The sequence below is a fragment of the Helianthus annuus genome, chromosome 8 (assembly GCF_002127325.2).
Source record: "Helianthus annuus cultivar XRQ/B chromosome 8, HanXRQr2.0-SUNRISE, whole genome shotgun sequence".
NCBI classification, from domain to species: domain Eukaryota; kingdom Viridiplantae; phylum Streptophyta; class Magnoliopsida; order Asterales; family Asteraceae; genus Helianthus; species Helianthus annuus.
In genome coordinates, this window is record NC_035440.2 from 34,511,877 (window position 1) to 34,522,919 (window position 11,043).

At 34.6% G+C, this 11,043-nt stretch overlaps 1 long non-coding RNA gene across 1 annotated transcript; it reads right to left on the reverse strand.

The window, feature by feature from the left end:
* Window positions 1-468: 468 nt before the first annotated feature.
* Window positions 469-2,181, reverse strand: LOC110871012. Its single transcript, XR_002553425.2, has 3 exons — window positions 2,127-2,181; window positions 816-871; window positions 469-693 (listed from the first exon to the last, which is right to left on the reverse strand). It is a non-coding gene; the product is annotated as an uncharacterized LOC110871012 (long non-coding RNA).
* Window positions 2,182-11,043: the final 8,862 nt, after the last annotated feature.

The following is an 11,043-nucleotide window of genomic DNA, read 5'->3' on the forward strand; positions in this document are numbered from 1 at the left end:
TTGATTTATTATTGATTCGTTTGATGATTAGGGATTATGTGCTGTCTTTAACTGTTACTAAATGGAGTTCTTGCTATTAGATTGATGACAAACATGGGTGAGATAAGTATGTCGTTTGATCCAAATGGAGACGAAGGGTACGATTAGATTATGTTAATGAATTGATGATAATTAGAAATTACATGATGAATATGGAAACTGTTGTGATTATGAAAAACTTGATTATGAAACTAATGTGCTGAGATTTGGCGAAGAGTAGGGTATTTCACCAAATCCAGCAGTGACGAAAGACCCTCCCCACAAGGTTACCCAGACGACGAAACACCTACATGTTTCGTCACCTACATGTTTCGTCACCTTGATGTTTCGTCATCTATATGCTGACGAAATACCCTGATGTTTCGTCACTCACCATGTTAATGTTACGCACTAACACGTTTTACCTTAAAAAAATGACGCAGCGGAAAAGAGCTTTAAAATTTCTTTCCTTATTAACGACATTACTTTCGAGAAGGTTCCAAAAGCTAAAATGTTAAACGTTCTATAAAAGAATTCACAACATTCATACTAAAATTTACATTTCTAGATGTTATATATTTCAACTATATGATCGATCTATCCGTGCAATCCTTGCTCTTGACTCGATCTACGTCCGCTTCACTTCCTAAGTAGCAGAAGAAGACCGTGTATCACCTGTGGGCATCACATACAACTTAGCCATTAGTCAACGACAACATCATATAACATTAATCTCATATAATTAAGGATTGAATAACGTTTGGCAATTTAACATTAGTTCATCCAACTATCCTTACTCATCCTCTTATTCCGGGTTGGGCTTAAATTTCGTAAGAATCCGATGTACTCGTTCCTGCATTACATACCAACCTCAAACGCATAATTAGTAACATTAAAACTCTACGTATTTAAATCATGCACACATACCATCTTGCATGCATACATACTCCTCTACATACATACATACCTTTCTTACAACTTTACATACGTGCATACACTCATACATGTCTTTACACATACATACACAACCACATACGTACATATCTTTCCTACATTCTTATATAATCATACAATATTTACATGGGACTTAGACTTAGATTTATAGCCCATAGACATCTAAGGAACCATCAAAATCATGTTTGGAAAGTTCACCGTAGTCCACGGATAACAAACCGAAGCCTACGATACATAAATCAACTTAAATAACAAATTTTTAGGTTTTTGAACTTGGGGAGGGCGTCGGCGACGGCCCTTGCAATTACCCGTAGCCAAAAATCCCCGTAGACAGTCAAATAACCCGTCAGCCAAAAATTCGCTTTCTGGAGCCCGTCGGCGACGCCCCCATACCCGTCGGCGACGCCCTCTAGAATTTGCAGTTTTCTGCAGTTCCGTTTCGTCGTCCGTACGCACTAAAACGCGCATAACTTTTGAACCGTTTACCCGTTTAACCTCCCGTTTCTTCCTACATGCTTGTAAATTCACATTCTATCATATTAACTTAAAATCCTACCTCCGGATTAAGGAAATTCTTAACTTACGTGCATTCGACATATTATCATTTTCTAACTATTTGACCCGTTCGTGCATTTATCAACATAATCTGTTTATTTGACCTCAATCTCATATGAACTTTAATAATTTCATTGGCACCTATCATAAAAGATTAAATTCTCGGACGTCTTGCATCCTCTTAACCCATTTTCGCTCAAAGGCTTATTTTTGACCCGTTATGGGTATTTGCGCATTAAGTGGACTATGACATACAAAACCCTATACTTCGCTTTCATACTTGTCCAAGACATTACTCTAATCGAATCGCTCGTTTCCAAACGACTTCTAAGGTCGTTTGCCCGATATACCTATCAAGGGAATTTTAGTCAACTATGCTCTATCCTTAATAACAAAGGAATTCCTTACATAAGTAACCAATTCCACTACTTAGCTACAATTTCTTAATCACACCTACCTTGCTCGGATCAAAACTAAGATCCGTTGAATACTTCATTGACATCATATAATTCATTCCTATTTGACCTCAATTATCACATATAATTAAATTGCATATAACATTACATAAACAACTAAGAAGTGATTACGGAATCACTTACCTTGTGCATCCGTGTTCATACCCGCTTCCTTGCCTCATCTTGACCCGTTAGCCTTCCATGCTTGGTCCATGCTAGTGTGGTTCCTATTCTTTCATGCCGTCATGCCATAATAATGTTAGTATTCATGCTCATTCATATTAACACACATTTTCCAACTCTTATCTACATTAACTTTCACTAACACGCATACGACATGATTTGTCAACCACATAGTTCAATATCTTTGAAATCCAAATTCGTTGTCACACATAACACGTAATTGATCTAACACATATTCCATGATCTCTAGATTCTTATATTTGTGTCAAAATGCCTAACCATGCTATAAAATTCTCTGTTGACTTTCAGAAAGTCAACCTTCTAGCATATAACTTCCAAATTTTGAACACGCATTTATGTTGATATAATAGACCATATTAATGACATCATATTAATTTCATACATAATGTTGTATAACACATACAACTATATGATCACCTAGTCACATACACAATATACACAACCAATTTACGCATACTTATGCTTTCATAACTCTACATTCGACAACCGCATTGTTCAACATTCACTTAATCAAAATTATCATTTTACATACGTACACGACATAACTCCAACATTATCACTTATCAATAAACTATTCATTTCACATTCATACACATTCACTCTTAATCACCATAAATCAAGCGCATCAATTACATGGCGAGCATCACACCATTGAAGCATAAGGTACAAGTTCCTAATGCATAATTTTATCAAACCATACATTCAAATCCAAATTCTCATATGGACTCCACCTTAAGCACACTTAACTTATTATTTTGCTAACGGCTACACCATAAGCACCTTCTATACATACTTACCCACAACTTTCATACAATTTCACAATTTTGCTCTCTTAGGCATTTCATCGAACACTTGGCGGGTGTACTACTAACAAAACATTATGTACAAGCATTCTTTGCATATTCTTACTAGTTCATATCAAGATCATCAAATTCCCCTAACCTCACCTAACTTTCATCCTAGATCAAGGTCATTAACAATAATCCACAATATCCAACTTCATATACATCAAAACTATATTTGGTTTAGCACATGCAACATCATCATCTTCATAACATTACTTCTACAAGTGGGTTTTTCACAAAAACCTCAAATAGCATCAAAATCGTGTATAACTCGCATTCCATACGATAACCTTAACATATAATCATGCTCAATTTCACACAATTTCGAGGATTGATCATAACCCAGTTCATACAAACATCATCAAATCCAAAATTACAACTTACCATGTATTTATTAGGGCTAGATGACCAAGAAATCATTGACATGCATGAGTACAACTACGATTAGGGCTTCAATTGGCTGAATTTCTTGAACTCAATTGAAGGAGAAGGGTTTCTCCTTTCCTGCCTTCTGTTCGCGACCCACAAGACCCAGAATTGGGTTTTTCCTTTTTTCCCCCATGTTTTTAATTAAATCATATTTCCACTTGCCCCTTTTTAACCCCTATAGTTTGTTCATTATCTTGTTTGGTCACAAAGAAATTCATTCTTTGTTACTGAAGTTACATTTTAACTAAACTAAATAACTTGGTTACCTTATATTAAGCTTTAGCACAAGGGATCAAGTTATCAAATTTAAATTCGGATTTTGGGGCGTTACAGTTGACGAATAACTGTGATCAACAGACTGTGGTTCATCATGTGTATGGAACTTGAATGACTTCTGCCTGTTAATGATGTTATATATAACTGAGGAAACATGACTTGCTTATGATGAATAGCTCACTTAACTGTTATGTACTATTACGAAACATGCATGTAAATAACGAACTTATCTGTTACGTATGTTATGAATGACTGTTCTCTGTTATGCGATGATCCTTGCTACGAATACACACTATGAACATACGTGAACAACGTGAACGTAAACTGATTTCGTATATATGAACATCATAGGCTTTGACTGATTATGTGTGAACAAGTAACTAATCCTACCGAGCAAACCAAGGTGAGTTCACTTCTCTCAAAACAAGCATGCATCCGGTGGAAACAATCAAACTGACAAAACTTGTAAACAGATTTTCGTAACCCATATCCTTGTAGGGGATATGAGGCAGTTTTCAAATACCCACATCCTTGTAAGGGATGTGAGGCAGATTTCACAAACGCATATCCTTGCAGGGGATATGCAACGGTTTTCAGTAAACGTTAATGTTGGATAATACACTCACTCTCTATCACTTAAGTCCCATCATACTACCGGGTTAGTTGCTTGTAGGGCAATAGGGTTATTAGTTGATAGCGCTATTAGGTTTGACACCCTCATGACGTACCTGGATAGGACGGGCGTGAACTAATAACTTTAAATCATGACCATTGTTTGATAGAGCATTGGAGAAGGGCAAAAAGGGCCGTCTACGGTATCGAGTTATTATCAACATAACATAACATAAATCAGTGATCGGTAACGAACGGTTAAACAAATCAGTGAACTCACCAGCGCTGTCTGATACACGTTTTGTTGGCATGCTTGCAGGCCTTTAGGTACATGTTGTTGGAACTTGTTGTCTGGGATGCTGGAGTGGTCATGGGTCCAGTTACAAGGATTCACAAGACAAGTTTAATGGCTTTTATACACATGAGTTACGAAACTTAATGACGATTGTATTATGCTTCCGCTGATTTATAAATAATGTTTTATAACGCTTTATTCTAATAAATGAAAGTTTAATTGATTTATTTTTATGAGTTTTATGAGTTCAATCTGATTGGTGGCTAGATCCTGGTACATCACACGCCTCGCGGGGGATTCCACATGTGGTATTTTGGGGGTGTGACAGTCATGTTGTATATCAAAATACACCAGAAAGAGGCCCTCTAGAGCCAAACGAAACCCCAAACCTATATCAATTGAAAAATCATTTTATCTGTATATTATATCCATATATCTCTACATATGATCTATTCTGTTCTCTTCTCAACCAAGTCCCAGTCAAGGTTTCAGAATCCTAGAACAGACGATGTGAAAATATGTGGTAGGGAAACTACTTGCATGATAGAGTGTACTGATTTTAATTCTATGATTTGATTGTGATTTGCTTGAGTGTTCACCTCCAATATATCAAAACATGATAAATCCGTCACAGTCAGTCATATGGGAAAAGTCTAAGGCAATAAGTTTAAGTGGACAAATATACTGGCAATTGCCCAGATCATCCAAAGTAAATCAAAGTTGATAAATGTACTCTGGCCTGAAACACTGTGATTTGATCCCGTAGGCAAAGGCTTACAAATGGTTATTTTTTTAATTTTATTTTTATTTGTTGTGTGAAAGTTATTTAAAAAATGACCTCGTTCAAGAATTGAAAAGGATTGCTTTTCTTCAAAAACTTGTTTTTGGTCTCAGGATTAGTGTTGGGCCCACTGCACACTTGGTAGGCTCCACAAAATCTGAAAAAAGGGGTGTAAGGTAATGATAAAGAAATTTGACAGCTGCTCAAATCACAATTATTATCCATTGTTTTCAAAGTCCAATCACACAAACCCATCTCGTACACACTAATTTCTCTGGAATCATTATCGTCAAGAACTATCAACATACCATTCTTAGTAAGTCGAAAAATGTCTTGGTCTTTCGTATCCTAGAGATTCCCCATTTAACTTGTGTGCCTTTTCTGACAGTAATTTTGGAGGTGTGGACAGGGATATGAAGTCGACATTAGCTGGATGCCAGTATTTAGGTGATAGACTCATTTCTTGGCAATGTAAGAAACAGCAGATTGTGTCGCTGTCAACTGCAAAGGCTGAATATGTGGCTGCTTCGGCCTGCTGTTCACAGGTGATATGGATCCAACACCAACTGTTGGATTACGGTTTAAATTTCTCTCAGACTCCCATTTATTGTGACAATGATATAACAATCCAAATAGTGAAAAATCCTGTGTATATTTCAAAAGCTAAGCACATTGCCATAAAGATACATTTTATTCGTGACTCATACAACCAAGGACTTATCTCAATGGAACATATTCACATTGATGACAATGTTGCGGATCTCTTCACAAAACAGGTTAATCGAGCACGTTTTAATACACTCCCAGAACTTCTCAAAATGGTCAAATTCGAGGACTGAACTTGGTCACAAAGACATTTTTCTTCGTTTGTAAATACATTTTTTCTTTAAAATTGTTTTTCTTTTTATTTCTTTTATTTTCAATTTTAAGCAAAAATTTAGGGGATGTAGTCTCTCAGAAAAATACAAAAAAAAATAAAAAATAAAAAATTCAGAGAAATACAGAAACAGGTTTTTTAGTTCTTTGGTATAATGCGGGAAATGAAATGAACTCTCACTATGTGGATTAAGGCTGAATCATGTAAGACCAATATTGAAATGGTCTGACTCTAGGGTGATATGTCGGTAGGCTTAGTCTTGATGGCTAGAAACTTTGGCTGATCTTGTGAAGAACTTAAAGATAAAATATGACGATGTAATAGGTCTGTATCATGATGTAAAATTGTTGTTTTTGACCTGATATAATCTGTTTTGTTAAGGTTTTTGAATGTTTGTGAGTTTGGGAAGTAGTTGATGATGTAATAGATATGGGATGAATGTTTAGTAGAATCGATAATGTTTTTAGTTCATGTTGTAGGTGACCGGAATTGGGTTTGGATGTGAAAAATGGCCAGAGAAGATAACAAATGTGACGGCGTGTGGGTTATACGCATGAAAGGGGGCCGCACACTCAAGAAATCCATGATTTTGGACGCTTTTGCCCCTCCTACACCCATTAATTACAATTTTACCATCAGTGAGTGTGTGAGTGGAGCAAATGACCTTTTTGCCCATCGCACACTCAGTATTTTGACCAAATGGTACCCGTACATTATGGTAGGACATGAGAGTTTGCGACATTTTGTCCATCGCACACTCGGTATCTTGACCAAATGGTCCCCGTACACTCTGGTGGGACCTAAAGGTGTGCGAGGTGATACTTTTGACAATAATGTCCCTATTTTTTTTAAAGGAAAATGACTTCTTTGCCATCGCACTCAGGAGTTTGGTCCGCACACTCATATGTGGACCGTACTCGTTGATTGTTTGGGCCTATTTGTTAAACTCTTGGGCCTGGACGGTTTCAATAGAAAACTTTGAGACTGTTTTTAAATATGATTTAATCAGTAATAATTTTTTAATTCAAAGTTATTTTTTTAAAACATTGATCAGCGGAAACAGTTTGACCAAGTTTACAGTCAAACTTTTGAAATTCCTAAATGTGGTTGTAAATGTTATTTGTCTAATCCAAACTGAAGCAGATATGGGAAAGAAAGTTACAGATAAGGCTATACATGTTCCAGAGTTTTAAAAAGTCACAACATTGCTTGTTTTCTAGGAGAACTCCTAAATGTCACGAAGAATTCAAGCTAATGATTATGGGACTGAACACGTGCTGGCTAGCACATGCCTTACGAGAGAACCCTAATATTCTTGAAGATTGGATCAAGGAATCCATCCCTTTCATCCATCATCCATCCTTAAAGTGTGTGTAGTCTCGGGATCCAAGATCGATAGTAAGAGTTTTTGTCAAACAAAGCCCATGCTGGGCTAATATCTTACATCACTTGGCGAAGACAAAATCATTTATGTATTACTTTTGATTTCCTAGCTTTGGTAAATTTTTATTTGGGTTTGTATTAATGACTTTAATAACTAGTTTTTTTATATTGAAGGTGAACTTTAATTTAATCATTTCTTCATGTTTTGTTGATTCACTCATTCGTGTCTTTACGGTCTGTATAAAGTGCGTTAACTGTCTGCAAGGGGGTTAAAAGGGTGGTTGGGTAAAGTACTTGCTTCGTTCATTGTATAGATCCTACGAGGACCTGATTCAAGCTTGTTAGGACTTTCCTTGAGGCAAATAACTTCAAATCGGGGAAGTAAGAACGGCTTGTAATCACTTATAAATTAGCTACAATTAAAACTTTAAACCAGCCTTGCGGGATTGTATCCCTGCTGACTCAGACCAATATGGCCGAGGGTAGCGTTGCCTCCAAAAGAGGGACATGCCACTTTTTGTATTAATAACTTACTTAATTGTCTTTCAATAATCCGGTCTTACGGGACTGTATCCCTACTGACTTAGACCAATATGGCTGAGGGTAGCGTTGCCTCCAAAAGAGGGACATGCCACAATAACTAAGATAATCTTTTAAAGAACCCAAAGCGAGGAAATCATCAAAGGATACAAAAATGACGAGTCGGATTCAAGTGATTCTATCTTGTCTATATGTTTTATTTATTTATTTTGTTTCTTTATTTTTATTTATTAAAAACTAAAATTCTCTATCTATATTTGGTTAGATTAGATGTCGGGGATATTCCGGTATTAAAAACTCTTGTGTCCTTGGACGATCTCGGTATCTTACCATCACTATACTATGCTAACGATAAGTGCACTTACCCTAGCGTGTTGTAGAGAGTGATAGTTTTATATCGTGTTTTACAAATTTAAAGCTTGATAAAAAGGGTAATAATGTACTAAAAATATATTAAAAATCCATATACGCTCCGACACGTCACAAGTGTCCATGAGTGAAGTGATTAGTGTCTTGCTAGGTGGCATAATATGGTAACTTAAGGTTTTAGTGTTTTGACGATTTTAATCCCTTAAATTAATTTTAGGAAGGTTTCAAGGTATGTGATATTTAGATTTGTTTCGGTAATGATGCTAAGTTAAAATTATAATTTTTGTATTAACAAATATTTACTATGAAAGTTAAAGGCTCGAAATTTTTATGGGGGTTACATTTTCTCTAGATCCTGCCACTATATATATTATCCAGATCAATATTATTTTCACATTAGTTATTAATAGTATTATTATATCAATGTTATTTCTTAATGATTGATGTAGATGTGCCATGGCTACTACTTTGATCAAGAGAAACAAATGTTTTTCATATGATTTCTTCTTGATATTAAGCGATAACAATCAAATAGCCGTAAAACTCAATGTTTTTCCAAGGTTAAATATAATAATCGCTAATTTTAAATTGTCTTAATTTGTGTAAACCATAAAATCGCAGCTTTGCTTGCATGTGAATTGTTCTTGACAAACATGAAATATGTTTTACTTATCGACTAATCATCCTGGTACCAATCAACAAAACCACTTTATGAATTGTCTATATGTGGTATGCTAGTATGTCCCTTTTTGTTTATTTGTTTTAGTTTATTAGACAACTAAAATCCATATATCAAATAACAAATGAGTACAATTTTGTTTGGTTACACTATTGAAGTATTGATATGTTGTTAAACCATCCTTATGCCTAGACAGTGGTATTTCCTCGAAAGAAAATAACAACTTATCTTAAAATGATAATGATAATAATAATAATAATAATAATAATAATAATAATAATAATAATAATAATAATAATAATAATAATAATAATAATAATAATAATAATGGTTAATTTTGGTAATAATAAGGAGTAATGGTTGAATATGCTAACCAAGATGCAAATTTATGATAAACAAGTGTTAGAAAATAAATGAAAATATGAGTGAGATATCGAATATTAAGTTGAAGTGAGAAAAGTGGGATGGGTCTGTCCCACATATGAGGGAAACCAAACTTATTATAGGCTATAAGCATGGTTATAAATGAGCCATTGCTAATGAGTTAATTAAGACCGTGCCACCATCCTTATGCCTAGACAGTGGTATTTCCCCGAAAGAAAATAACAACTTATCTTGAAATAATAATAATGATAATAATGGTTAATTTTGGTAATAATAAGGAGTAATGGTTGAATATGCTAACCAAGACACAAATTTATGATAAACAAGTGTTAGAAAATAAATGAAAATATGAGTGAGATATCGAATATTAAGTTGAAGTGAGAAAAGTGGGATGGGTCTGTCCCACATATGAGGGAAACCAAACTTATTATAGGTTGTAAGCATGGTTATAAATGAGCCATTGCTAATGAGTTAATTAAGACCGTGTTAGTGAAAGCTCAAATTGAGCGAAACTTAAACGAGTTTGAGCGTGAACACGAGTCAAAAACTAAACTTGTATAATTAATAAACGAGTCTGGGCCTAAGCTTCATTTAGCGAGACCGATAAGGCTTACGAGTCTAAATGGGTCTATTATTTAAAATAATTATTTAAATAATAGTGTGAGGTTCAGCTACAAAGTCTATATCTCATAAAAAAGTATATAAAGTTATGAAACACCATAATTTCAGTCCTAAAACATTCCCAAAATCCATAATAACAAAGTGAAGATTATTAAAACACTATATTCAAACCCTAGTAGTCCATAAAACCCCAGACACATCATCGTAGAACTATAAATATAAAACACAACATGATAATCAACATAAAACACATAATGTTAGTAATTGGATAATCAGAGTCTTATCATCGAAAACACAAAACAAAACCCACATATATGGTGTTTTAGTAAGCTTTATCATGTTATTTCTATGTATTGGGTGTGTTTTATGGTTGACGTTAAGATGTTTTATGACTTTTTACACTTTTTTAGAAATTTTGGATTTTGTAGCCAACTCGTAGCCTATATGTATAAGATATATTTATACAGTTATTTTTTTATATGTAAAATTATGATAAAATTAACTAAATAATATATATCATTTATATGTAAAAAACTTACAAATATATACACACACAATATAAATGTTTAAAGTTAATTATTAAATAATAAATATGCCGAGCTCGAGCTAGAAAGTGTATTCCTGAGCCAGGCTTGATTAAAAAATAGAGCTCAATCATAAGCATGCTCTCGTAAGTTAAACGAGCAGAGCTGCAACTTGCTTGGCTCGTTTACACCACTAGTTATAAACATACATTATTATATATATCAATTTACAACAGGTGTTT